Below are 12,974 nucleotides of genomic sequence, written 5' to 3' on the forward strand. Positions count from 1 at the left end.
AGCCCTCGCGCCTCCACTTAGCTTTCAGAGGGCCGAGGGACCAAACCCATCTTCGGCAGAGGAAAACGCCACGTGCGCCAACGGCCGTCTTCCCGCGTCGCCGGGTTCCTCTTCAGCGCCTGCAGGAGCACGAGAAAGCACGCGCTCGCTAAGCCACGCCGGCACACGGCGCCGCGGGGCAAACGCCGAGTCCGTCCGCGACACCCACCTCCTGCTGAGCTCCAGGGCGGTCCGGTCGGCGTGTCCTGCCGCTGGCGCGGTCACAAACCCTCAGCGCTGGTGACGCCTACGACGGCGAGAAACGAAGAACTGTAGCGCCGGGAACGAGTCCCCGGCCCCACGCTCCTCCTCGCCCCTAGCCCGGCTCACCGCAAATGCTCCTCCCGGTCCAGAGGGCCCACAAAGCGCCTGCAAAGCGAGAAGGAAAAGATGAAGCGAGACACCGGGCAATACCGGGCTCCGCAACGCCCACCGCCGCCTCACCTTCTCGGCTGCCGGCCGGCGTGCGGCTTCGCCCCTGCCGACTCGTCTGCGGCACCCGCAAAACCAGAGGCACGCGCTCGGACGCCGCCCGAAAACACAGCCTGCCCGCAGACGGTCCCAGCTCGCCCTCCCTTACCTGGGCCGCTCGCCCACCCGGCCGCCCTTGCTTTTGACTGCCACGCCGCGGACCGCCGAGACGCTCAGCTGCCGCCTGTAAAACACCACCAAAGGACGCTCGGACCCGCGCCAGCAACACGGGACCTGAAACGAGCTGCCGCTTCGGCCCAGCACTCCGTGCTCACCTGGCCCGAGGAGCTGAGCTGCCGACAGCCCGCTTTCCTCTTCGCTTCGCACCTAGGAAACAGAGAAACGACCGAGCTTAGCTAGAGCCACACGGCACAGCTCCCCTCTGGCACCACCCACCGACCCACCTGCTTACGGCGCACAGCTCGCCTCCTCCGTCGCTCTTCCGGGCCAAGTTTTCCCTCTGCTCCTGAAATCAGGTGATTCTGCAAGTCACCCAGCAGCCCATCAACAGCCTGACCAGCCCACAGGTCTGCTTTCTGTGGCGCAATAACGTCCCAAGCTCTCGTGGAGACTCTCAAACGCCTGCGCGGGGACCCTCCGCTCCCCTGCCCACGGCTACTCCATCCCAGATGACCGCACCGCCTCTGCCCACGCAATTCAACGCGTCAGCAGGTTAACCGGGGACCGCCAGAGCTCCGTCCACCCTCCCCTGCCTCTACGCGTCCGGGCAGAGCAGCTCCGAGCCAAACGCGCACCCGGGCCGACAGACGCTCCGCAGAACCTTATAGACCACGCGACGGCCACAGCGCCAAAAACGCTCCACGACGAACACGACGCTCCGAGACCAGAAGGGCATCGATCCCAATAATCTACGGGGAGGAGAGGAGCCTCTCCTGCATCCTCAAACGGAAAAGGAGCCCGACGTCACGGCTCCTGACGAGACGGCGGCAGCGCCACAACCGAGCAGAGACGTCGCAACCAAACGAGAAGCTGATGAAAAACCTAAGAACTTCTTCCCAGCATCTTGAAGTTCCAGTCCCTGAGACTGGATGGGTAGAGCTGCCGGCACAGCCCAGGACAACGCCACAATCAGCCCTGACCAGAAACGGCCCAAAGGCAAGAACCCGCCACGCTTTCGGCTGCCGATACCAGAAAACCGGCGCCCGATCGGCACCGGCGTTCCAGATCCTGGGATGGCACAGGAGAGGCCTTTCCTGCCCCTGGAAAGCAACGAGACCCCAGGATCGTCACACAGGCGCAAGGCAGGCTTCCCGAACTACACAGCGACGCAGACGTTGGCTGGAGCTGCCCTGCCCGGCGCACGCTGGCATCGCGCTGTGAAATTCCCTGGACCCTTCACCTGCCCAAGGGAGACTGTTCCCGGATAACCCTTGCCCCGAACGGAACTTAACCCCCCTCCCTGCAGTTTTCAGCCCCTTCCCAGGCCCCCAGCCTCCACTTAGCTTTCAGAGGGCCAAGAAACTGAATCCGTCTTCAACAGAAGAAAACGCCACGTGCGCTGACAGGGATATTCCAGCATCACCGGGTTCCTCCTCAGCATCTACAGCAACACAAGAAAACACACGCTCGCTAAGCAGAGCGAGCGCACAGTATAAAGGCACGAGGCACATCTTCCCTTTGACACCACGCACCGCCCCACCTGCTTACTGGACGGCCCTTGCCCTTAGCGGAGCTAAACCCCCCGTCCCTGCGACTCCCGGCCCCTCCCCAGCCCCCGTGCCTCCACTTAGCTTTCAGAGGGCCGAGGGACCAAACCCATCTTCGGCAGAGGAAAACGCCACGCGCACTAACGGGGATCTTCCTGCGTCACCGGGTTCCTCTTCAACATCTACAGGAACACGAGAAAGCACGCGCCCGCTAAGCCGCGCCGGCACACGGTGCCGTGGGGTAGACTCCGACCCCGTCCACGACACCCGCCTCCCGCTTAGTTCCACGGCGTTCCGTGCCGCGGGCGCGGTCACAAACCCTCAGCGCTGGTGACGCCTCAGACGGCGAGAAACAAAAGAACTGTAGCTCTTTGAACGAAACCCTGGCCCCACGCTCCTGCTCGCCCCTACCACGGCTCCGTGCTCACCTTGCCAGAGGAGCTGCGCTGCCGATACCCAGCTTTCCACTCTGCTTCGCTCCTAGAAAAGAGAGAAACGACCAAACTCAGCTAGAGCCACACTGCACAGCTTCCTGCTCCCACCACACACCGACCCGCTTGCTTACGGCGCTCGGCTCGCCTCCTCCGTCGCTCTTTCGTGCCGAGTTGTCCCTCTGCATCTGAAACCAAGGTATTCAACAAGTTACCCAGGAGCTCATCAACAGCTTGACCATTCCACAGGTCTGCTTTCTATTCAGGAATCCCACAAGAAGGTCTAATTGAGTCCCAAAGACCACTGGGGAACGGACTGTCTGCCCCCCTGCCCACGGCTACTCCGTCCCAGATGACCGCAGAACCTCTGCCTACGCAGGATAACGTGTCCACAGATCAATCGTGGACTCCTAAACTCAGTCGGCCCGCTCCTGACTCTACACCTCCGGGCAGAGCAGCTCCGAGCCAAACGCGCACGTGCTTAGACAGATGCTCCACGCAACATTATAGACGACCCGACAGCAATAACACCAAAAGTGCTCCGCAACAAAAATGACTCCGAACCAGAGACGGCAACAGCAAAAATAACCTGCGGGGAGGCAGTGGTGAGGCGAGGAGCCTCTACTGCAACCCCAGAAAAATGAGAGCCGAACGTCACGGCCCCTTATGAGACGGCGGCACTGGCGCACACACACAGAGACGGCGGCACTGGCGCACACACACAGAGACGGCGGCACTGGCGCACACACACAGAGAGGGCGGCACTGGCGCACACACACAGAGAGGGCGGCACTGGCGCAAACACACAGAGAGGGCGGCACTGGCGCAAACACACAGAGAGGGCGGCACTGGCGCAAACACACAGAGAGGGCGGCACTGGCGCAAACACACAGAGAGGGCGGCACTGGCGCAAACACACAGAGAGGGCGGCACTGGCGCAAACACACAGAGACGGCGCAAATACGAGAAGCTGCTACAAGACTTAAAACCTTCAAGATGCTGGGAAGAAGTGCCAGTCCCTTAGACTGGATGGCTAGAGAGCACGGCTGCCGGCACAGCCCAGGACAACGCCACAATCAGCCCTGACCAGAAGCGGCCGAAAGGCAAGAACCCGCCACGCTTTCGGCTGCCGACACCAGAAAACCAGCGCCCAATCGGCACCGGCGTTCCAGATCCCGGGGTGGCACCCGAGATGCTTTTCGTGCCCCTCGAACGCAACGAGACCCCAGGATCGGCTGACAGGCGCAAGGCAGGCTTCCCGAACTACACCACAACGCAGACGCAGGCTGGAGCTGCCCTGCCCGGCACACGCTGGCATCGCACGGTAAAGGTCCCCGGGCCCTTGACCCGCGCCAAGGGCGCGGTTCCTGGACGGCCCTTGCCCTTAGCGGAGCTAAACCCCCCGTCCCTGCCATTCCCGGCCCCTTCCCAGCCCTCGCGCCTCCACTTAGCTTTCAGAGGGCCGAGGGACCAAACCCATCTTCGGCAGAGGAAAACGCCACGTGCGCCAACGGCCGTCTTCCCGCGTCGCCGGGTTCCTCTTCAGCGCCTGCAGGAGCACGAGAAAGCACGCGCTCGCTAAGCCACGCCGGCACACGGCGCCGCGGGGCAAACGCCGAGTCCGTCCGCGACACCCACCTCCTGCTGAGCTCCAGGGCGGTCCGGTCGGCGTGTCCTGCCGCTGGCGCGGTCACAAACCCTCAGCGCTGGTGACGCCTACGACGGCGAGAAGCAAAAAAAACCGTGGTGCCGGGAACGAGTCCCCGGCCCCACGCTCCTCCTCGCCCCTAGCCCGGCTCACCGCAAATGCTCCTCCCGGTCCAGAGGGCCCACAAAGCGCCTGCAAAGCGAGAAGGAAAAGATGAAGCGAGACACCGGGCAATACCGGGATCCGCAACGCCCACCGCCGCCTCACCTTCTCGGCTGCCGGCCGGCGTGCGGCTTCGCCCCTGCCGGCTCGTCTGCGGCACCCGCAAAACCAGAGGCACGCGCTCGGACGCCGCCCGAAAACACAGCCTGCCCGCAGACGGTCCCAGCTCGCCCTCCCTTACCTGGGCCGCTCGCCCACCCGGCCGCCCTTGCTTTTGACTGCCACGCCGCGGACCGCCGAGACGCTCAGCTGCCGCCTGTAAAACACCACCAAAGGACGCTCGGACCCGCGCCAGCAACACGGGACCTGAAACGAGCTGCCGCTTCGGCCCAGCACTCCGTGCTCACCTGGCCCGAGGAGCTGAGCTGCCGACAGCCCGCGTTCCTCTTCGCTTCGCACCTAGGAAACAGAGAAACGACCGAGCTTAGCTAGAGCCACACGGCACAGCTCCCCTCTGGCACCACCCACCGACCCACCTGTTTACGGCGCACAGCTCGCCTCCTCCGGCGCTCTTCCGGGCCAAGTTGTCCCTCTGCTCCTGAAATCAGGTGATTCTGCAAGTCACCCAGCAGCCCATCAACAGCCTGACCAGCCCACAGGTCTGCTTTCTGTGGCGCAATAACGTCCCAAGCTCTCGTGGAGGCTCTCAAACGCCTGCGCGGGGACCCTCTGCTCCCCTGCCCACGGCTACTCCATCCCAGATGACCGCGCCGCCTCTGCCCACGCAATTCAACGCGTCAGCAGGTTCACCGGGGACCGCCAGAGCTCCGTCCGCCCTCCCCTGCCTCTACGCGTCCGGGCAGAGCAGCTCCGAGCCAAACGCGCACCCGGGCCGACAGACGCTCCGCAGAACCTTATAGACCACGCGACGGCCACAGCGCCAAAAACGCTCCACGACGAACACGACGCTCCGAGACCAGAAGGGCATCGATCCCAATAATCTACGGGGAGGAGAGGAGCCTCTCCTGCATCCTCAAACGGAAAAGGAGCCCGACGTCACGGCTCCTGACGAGACGGCGGCAGCGCCACAACCGAGCAGAGACGTCGCAACCAAACGAGAAGCTGATGAAAAACCTAAGAACTTCTTCCCAGCATCTTGAAGTTCCAGTCCCTGAGACTGGATGGCTAGAGCTGCCGGCACAGCCCAGGACAACGCCACAATCAGCCCTGACCAGAAACGGCCGAAAGGCAAGAACCCGCCACGCTTTCGGCTGCCGACACCAGAAAACCAGCGCCCGATCGGCACCGGTGTTACAAATCCCGGAATGGCACCCGAGTAAACTTTTGTGTCCCTCGAACGCGATGAGACCCCAGGATCGTCACACAGGAGCAAGGCAGGCTTCCCGAACTACACAGCGACGCAGACGTTGGCTGGAGCTGCCCTGCCCGGCACACGCTGGCACCGCGCTGTGAAATTCCCTGGACCCTTCACCTGCCCAAGGGAGACTGTTCCCGGATAACCCTTGCCCCGAACTGAACTTAACCCCCCTCCCCGCAGTTTTCAGCCCCTTCCCAGGCCCCCAGCCTCCACTTAGCTTTCAGAGGGCCGAGAAACTGAATCCATCTTCAACAGAAGAAAACGCCACGTGCGCTGACAGGGATATTCCAGCATCACCGGGTTCCTCCTCAGCATCTACAGCAACACAAGAAAACACACGCTCGCTAAGCTGAGCGAGCGCACAGTATAAAGGCACGAGGCACATCTTCCCTTTGACACCACGCACCGCCCCACCTGCTTACTGGACGGCCCTTGCCCTTAGCAGAGCTAAACCCCCCGTCCCTGCCATTCCCGGCCCCTTCCCAGCCCCCGTGCCTCCACTTAGCTTTCAGAGGGCCGAGGGACCGAACCCCTCTTCGACGGAAGAAAACACCACGTGCGCTAACGGGGATCTTCCTGCGTCGCCGGGTTCCTCTTCAACGTCTACAGGAACACGAGAAAGCACACGCTCGCTAAGCCTTGCCGGCACACGGTGCCGTGGGGTAGACTCCGACCCCGTCCGCGACACCCGCCTCCCGCTTAGTTCCACGGCGTTCCGTGCCGCGGGCGCGGTCACAAACCCTCATCGCTGGTGACGCCTCAGACGGCGAGAAGCAAAAGAACTGTAGCTCTTTGAATGAATCCCTGGCCCCACGCTCCTGCTCGCCCCTACCACGGCTCCGTGCTCACCTTGCCAGAGGAGCTGCGCTGCCGATACCCAGCTTTCCACTTTGCTTCACGCCTAGAAAAGAGAGAAACGACCAAACTCAGCTAGAGCCACACGGCACAGCTTCCTGCTCCCACCACGCACCGACCCGCTTGCTTACGGCGCTCGGCTCGCCTCCTCCGTCGCTCGTTCGTGCTGAGTTGTCCCTCTGCATCTGAAATCAAGGTATTCAACAAGTTACCCAGGAGCTCATCAACAGCTTGACCGTTCCACAGGTCTGCTTTCTATTCAGGAATCCCACAAGAAGGTCTGATTGAGTCCCAAAAACCACTGGGGAAGGGACTGTCCGCTCCCCTGCCCACGGCTACTCCATCCCAGATGACCGCACAACCTCTGCCTACGCAGGATAACGTGTCCACAGATCAATCGTGGACTCCTAAACTCAGTCCGCCCGCTCCTGACTCTACACCTCCGGGCAGAGCAGCTCCGAGCCAAACGCGCACGTGCTTAGACAGATGCTCCACGCAACATTATAGACGACCCGACAGCAATAACACCAAAAATGCTCCACAACAAAAATGACTCCGAACCAGAGACGGCAACAGCAAAAATAAGCTGCGGGGAGGCAGTGGTGAGGCGAGGAGCCTCTACTGCAACCCCAGAAAAATGAGAGCCGAACGTTACGGCCTCTTATGAGACGGCGGCACTGGCGCAAAACACACAGAGACGGCGGCACTGGCGCAAAACACACAGAGACGGCGGCACTGGCGCAAAACACACAGAGACGGCGGCACTGGCGCAAAACACACACAGAGACGGCGGCACTGGCGCAAAACACACACAGAGACGGCGGCACTGGCGCAAAACACACACAGAGACGGCGGCACTGGCGCAAAACACACACAGAGACGGCGGCACTGGCGCAAAACACACACAGAGACGGCGGCACTGGCGCAAAACACACACAGAGACGGCGGCACTGGCGCAAAACACACACAGAGACGGCGGCACTGGCGCAAAACACACACAGAGACGGCGGCACTGGCGCAAAACACACACAGAGACGGCGGCACTGGCGCAAAACACACACAGAGACGGCGGCACTGGCGCAAACACACACACAGAGACGGCGGCACTGGCGCAAACACACACAGAGACGGCGGCACTGGCGCAAAACACACACAGAGACGGCGGCACTGGCGCAAAACACACACAGAGACGGCGGCACTGGCGCAAACACACACACAGAGACGGCGGCACTGGCGCAAAACACACACAGAGACGGCGGCACTGGCGCAAAACACACAGAGACGGCGCAAATACGAGAAGCTGCTACAAGACCTAAAACCTTCAACATGCTGGGAAGAAGTGCCAGTCCCTTGGACTGGACGGATAGAGAGCAGAGCTGCCGGCACAGCCCAGGACAACGCCACAAACACCCCTGAACAGAAGCGTCCGAAAGGCAAGAACCCGCCACGCTTTCGGCTGCCGACACCAGAAAACCAGCGCCCGATCGGCGCTACGCCGATCGGCACCGGCGTTCCACATTCCGGGGTGGCACCCGAGAGGCCTTCCGTGCCCCTCGAACGCAACGAGACCCCAGGATCGGCTGACGGGCGCAAGGCAGGCTTCCCGAACTACACCACAACGCAGACGCAGGCTGGAGCTGCCCTGCCCGGCACACGCTGGCATCGCACGGTAAAGGTCCCCGGGCCCTTGACCCGCACCAAGGGCGCGGTTCCTGGACGGCCCTTGCCCTTAGCGGAGCTAAACCCCCCGTCCCTGCCATTCCCGGCCCCTTCCCAGCCCTCGCGCCTCCACTTAGCTTTCAGAGGGCCGAGGGACCGAACCCATCTTCGGCAGAGGAAAACGCCACGTGCCCCGCGTCGCCGGGTTCCTCTTCAGCGCCTGCAGGAGCACGAGAAAGCACACGCTCGCTAAGCCTTGCCGGCACACGGTGCCGTGGGGTAGACTCCGACCCCTTCCGCGACACCCGCCTCCCGCTTAGTTCCACGGCGTGTCCTGCCGCTGGCGCGGTCACAAACCCTCATCGCTGGTGACGCCTACGACGGCGAGAAGCAAAAGAAACCGTGGCGCCGGGAACGAGTCCCCGGCCCCACGCTCCTCCTCGCCCCTAGCCCGGCTCACCGCAAATGCTCCTCCCGGTCCAGAGGGCCCACAAAGCGCCTGCAAAGCGAGAAGGAAAAGATGAAGCGAGACACCGGGCAATACCGGGCTCCGCAACGCCCACCGCCGCCTCACCTTCTCGGCTGCCGGCCGGCGTGCGGCTTCGCCCCTGCCGGCTCGTCTGCGGCACCCGCAAAACCAGAGGCACGCGCTCGGACGCCTCCCAAAAACACAGCCTGCCCGCAGACGGTCCCAGCTCGCCCTCCCTTACCTGGGCCGCTCGCCCACCCGGCCGCCCTTGCTTTTGACTGCCACGCCGCGGACCGCCGAGACGCTCAGCTGCCGCCTGTAAAACACCACCAAAGGACGCTCGGACCCGCGCCAGCAACACGGGACCTGAAACGAGCTGCCGCTTCGGCCCAGCACTCCGTGCTCACCTGGCCCGAGGAGCTGAGCTGCCGACAGCCCGCTTTCCTCTTCGCTTCGCACCTAGGAAACAGAGAAACGACCGAGCTTAGCTAGAGCCACACGGCACAGCTCCCCTCTGGCACCACCCACCGACCCACCTGCTTACGGCGCACAGCTCGCCTCCTCCGTCGCTCTTCCGGGCCAAGTTGTCCCTCTGCTCCTGAAATCAGGTTATTCAGCGAGTCACCCAGCAGCCCATCAACAGCCTGACCAGCCCACAGGTCTGCTTTCTGTGGCGCAGTAACGTCCCAAGCTCTCGTGGAGGCTCTCAAACGCCTGCGCGGGGACCCTCCGCTCCCCTGCCCACAGCCACTCCATCCCAGATGACCGCACCGCCTCTGCCCACGCAATTCAACGCGTCAGCATGTTAACCGGGGACCGCCAGAGCTCCGTCCACCCTCCCCTGCCTCTACGCGTCCGGGCAGAGCAGCTCCGAGCCAAACGCGCACCCGGACCGACAGACGCTCCGCAGAACCTTATAGACCACGCCACGGCCACAGCACCAAAAATGCTTCACGACGAACACGACACTCCGAGACCAGAAGGGCATCGATCCCAATAATCTACGGGAAGGCAGCGGTGAGGCGAGGACCCTCTCCTGCAACCCCAAACGGAAAAGGAGCCCAACGTCACGGCTCCTGACGAGACGGCGGCAGCGCCACGACCGAGCAGAGACGGCGCAACCAAACGAGAAGCTGATGAAAAACCTAAGAACTTCTTCCCAGCATCTTGAAGCTCCAGTCCCTGAGACTGGATGGCTAGAGCTGCCGGCACAGCCCAGGACAACGCCGCAAACACCCCTGAACAGAAGCGGCCGAAAGGCAAGAACCCGCCACGCTTTCGGCTGCCGACACCAGAAAACCGGCGCCCAATCGGCACCGGCGTTCCAGATCCCGGGGTGGCACCCGAGAGGCCTGTCGTGCCCCTGGAACGCAACGAGACCCCAGGATGGGCTGACGGGCGCAAGGCAGGCTTCCCGAACTACACCACAACGCAGACGCAGGCTGGAGCTGCCCTGCCCGGCACACGCTGGCATCGCACGGTAAAGGTCCCCGGGCCCTTCACCCGCGCCAAGGGCGCAGTTCCTGGACGGCCCTTGCCCTTAGCAGAGCTAAACCCCCCGGCCCTGCCATTCCCGGCCCCTTCCCAGCCCTCGCGCCTCCACTTAGCTTTCAGAGGGCCGAGGGACCGAACCCATCTTCGGCAGAGGAAAACGCCACGTGCGCCAACGGCCGTCTTCCCGCGTCGCCGGGTTCCTCTTCAGCGCCTGCAGGAGCACGAGAAAGCACACGCTCGCTAAGCCGCGCCGGCACACAGCGCCGCGGGGCAAACGCCGAGTCCGTCCGCGACACCCACCTCCTGCTGAGCTCCAGGGCGGTCCGGTCGGCGTGTCCTGCCGCTGGCGCGGTCACAAACCCTCAGCGCTGGTGACGCCTACGATGGCGAGAAGCCAAAGAACTGTAGTCCTTGGGACAAACCAGAAAGTTGCCACTTTCCCCTTCATCACCCACAATACAAAAACACATACACAATAATGAGCACTCAGATCATGGTTGTCCGTACTAGTTCCCTCGCCATCGCTCGCCTTGACGGAGTTCTGGGAGTTACATTTGAACTATCTACCAGGGTTCACCGCACACTGCAAAGGTTCTGTGGACAACACACTGTTCTGTGGGTGATCAGGGAGGCGATGAGCCACCCCGTATCTTGAAAGACACTCTGCCTTATGGTCCTGCTGCTTCCTTCAGAAATGCTAAAACTCCACCTGCAGATACGAGATGCTCATCCTAACCCCTGGTAGATAACCTGAGCATCCTAGGAGGAGAGATTGTATCAGCAACTTGTTACACACCAATACAAACCAAGAATTAACACCCCATCTCCATTGCAATCAGGAATTTAGGGAAAACACAAAGTACCAGGAACTGATTCAATAAACAAAAAATAGTTACAAACATATTTTCAACTACAGCTGCTATTGAAACTTCTCTGCTCCTGAAGGTCCTACCTCAAGCAGACATCTCCACTTCTCCAAACACATCTGCCCATGTAGCTTAAACAGCTCAAAAGCTGCCGACTGCTAAAGGAGCAGCAGAGAACCAGCATCCAAGCAGCCCAGCAGCAGAATGAGCTCCCCACCTGGGGACTGGGGCTCAAATACCCTGAGCCCCGCCCACCCCTTCCCACAATCCCCTGGGAAAGGGGAGGGGTCAATCACCCCAGGCCCCACCTACCACCCTTATCAAATCACCTGGACCCTCACTGGAAGTGACAGCACCTGCACTCCTGTCGGGCTCTGTCAGACACTGTTGGTTTTTGGGAAGCCCTGTGAGACCTCTTGGGGTCTGTCAGGCTCTATCAGGCTTTGATGGGCTCTGTAGGGCCCTGTCGAGACCTGTTGGGTCTGTCAGGCTGTGTCAGGCTTTGATGGGCTCTGTAGGGCCCTGTCGAGACCTGTTGGGTCTGTCAGGCTCTGTCAGGCTTTGATGGGCTCTGTAGGGCCCTGTCGAGACCTGTTGGGTCTGTCAGGCTCTATCAGGCTTTGATGGGCTCTGTAGGGCTCTGTCGAGACCTGTTGGGTCTGTCAGGCTCTATCAGGCTTTGATGGGCTCTGTAGGGCTCTGTCGAGACCTGTTGGTTCTGTCAGGCTGTGTCAGGCTTTGATGGGCTCTGTAGGGCTCTGTTGAGACCTGTTGGGCTCTGCTGAGCCCTGTCAAGATTTCTCAGGCTCTGTTGAGACCCCCAGGGCTCTGTCATACACATTGAGGCTCTATCAGGAACTGACAAGATTTGTCAGGCCCTGACGGGTCCTGTTGGGCTCTGCCAAGCTTTGTCAGGCTCTGTGAGGACCCGTCAAGCTCTCTCGGGCCCTGTCGGGCTCTGTCGGACTTTCTCAAGCTCTCTCGGGCCCTGCCTGGCTCTGTTGGTCTTTCTTGAGCTTTGTCTGCCCCTGTCATGCCCTGTCGGGTACATGGCTCAGCAGGGGAGGGGAAGGAGTTGTAGGTCTGTAGGCCACACCCCCTGCAGGGAGCCCACCAATGGGGGTGAAGTGTGGGTCAAGGGGGAGGAGCCCAGCTGGGAGGGTGAGGTGCTTGGAAAGGGGGTGGGGCCTGGTTGGGGCACACCCCTTCGGGAAGGCACATTGGGGAGAGCTTGGGAGGGAGGTGGGGTTGGCATTGGCCCCGCCCACATCTTCAGCCCCACCCTCAACCCTAAAACCCACCCCCAAATCCTTCACTGGAAATGGAACAAACCACATGCTTAAGGTTTTTCTACATTATTTAATTTTATTGGGTGAGAATTGGCCCCAAAACCAGGTTAAAAATCCCCCAACATGGCCCTGGGGGAGCAACGTCAGGATGGCAGCGGCACAGCGCTGCCCTTTTCCAAGATGGCCGTCAGGGGCAAACAGAGTCACAGGCCCCACCACCCACCTTGGGCCCCACCCCAAAATGGCCACCCTAGGCAGGCCCCGCCCACCTCAGCCCCACCCTTCCAGCACAGGCTTGGCAGCCATGACAGCCATGGCCCCGCCCACCAGCAGGGACATAGCAGCCGAGATGGCCACGCCCATCAGGACAGCCACCTTGTTCCCATGGGCAATGGGAATGTTCCCTTGTCGGGCAATGGCGGGCCTTGTCGCGCTCTCGCGGGCTTGGACAGGCTCTGGCAGGCCCTGTCGGGCCCTAAACTTAAACTAACCTACCTCTAACCCTAAACCAAACCTAAACCTCACCCTAACCGTAATCCTAACCCT

At 61.8% G+C, this 12,974-nt stretch overlaps 1 long non-coding RNA gene across 1 annotated transcript; it reads right to left on the reverse strand.

The window, feature by feature from the left end:
• Positions 1-683, reverse strand: LOC135578099 (uncharacterized). The gene is made up of 3 exons (XR_010469446.1): positions 370-683; positions 209-286; positions 1-119 (listed from the first exon to the last, which is right to left on the reverse strand). It is a non-coding gene; the product is annotated as an uncharacterized LOC135578099 (long non-coding RNA).
• Positions 684-12,974: the final 12,291 nt, after the last annotated feature.

This window comes from Columba livia, unplaced genomic scaffold (assembly GCF_036013475.1).
Source record: "Columba livia isolate bColLiv1 breed racing homer unplaced genomic scaffold, bColLiv1.pat.W.v2 Scaffold_483, whole genome shotgun sequence".
Lineage (NCBI taxonomy): Eukaryota > Metazoa > Chordata > Aves > Columbiformes > Columbidae > Columba > Columba livia.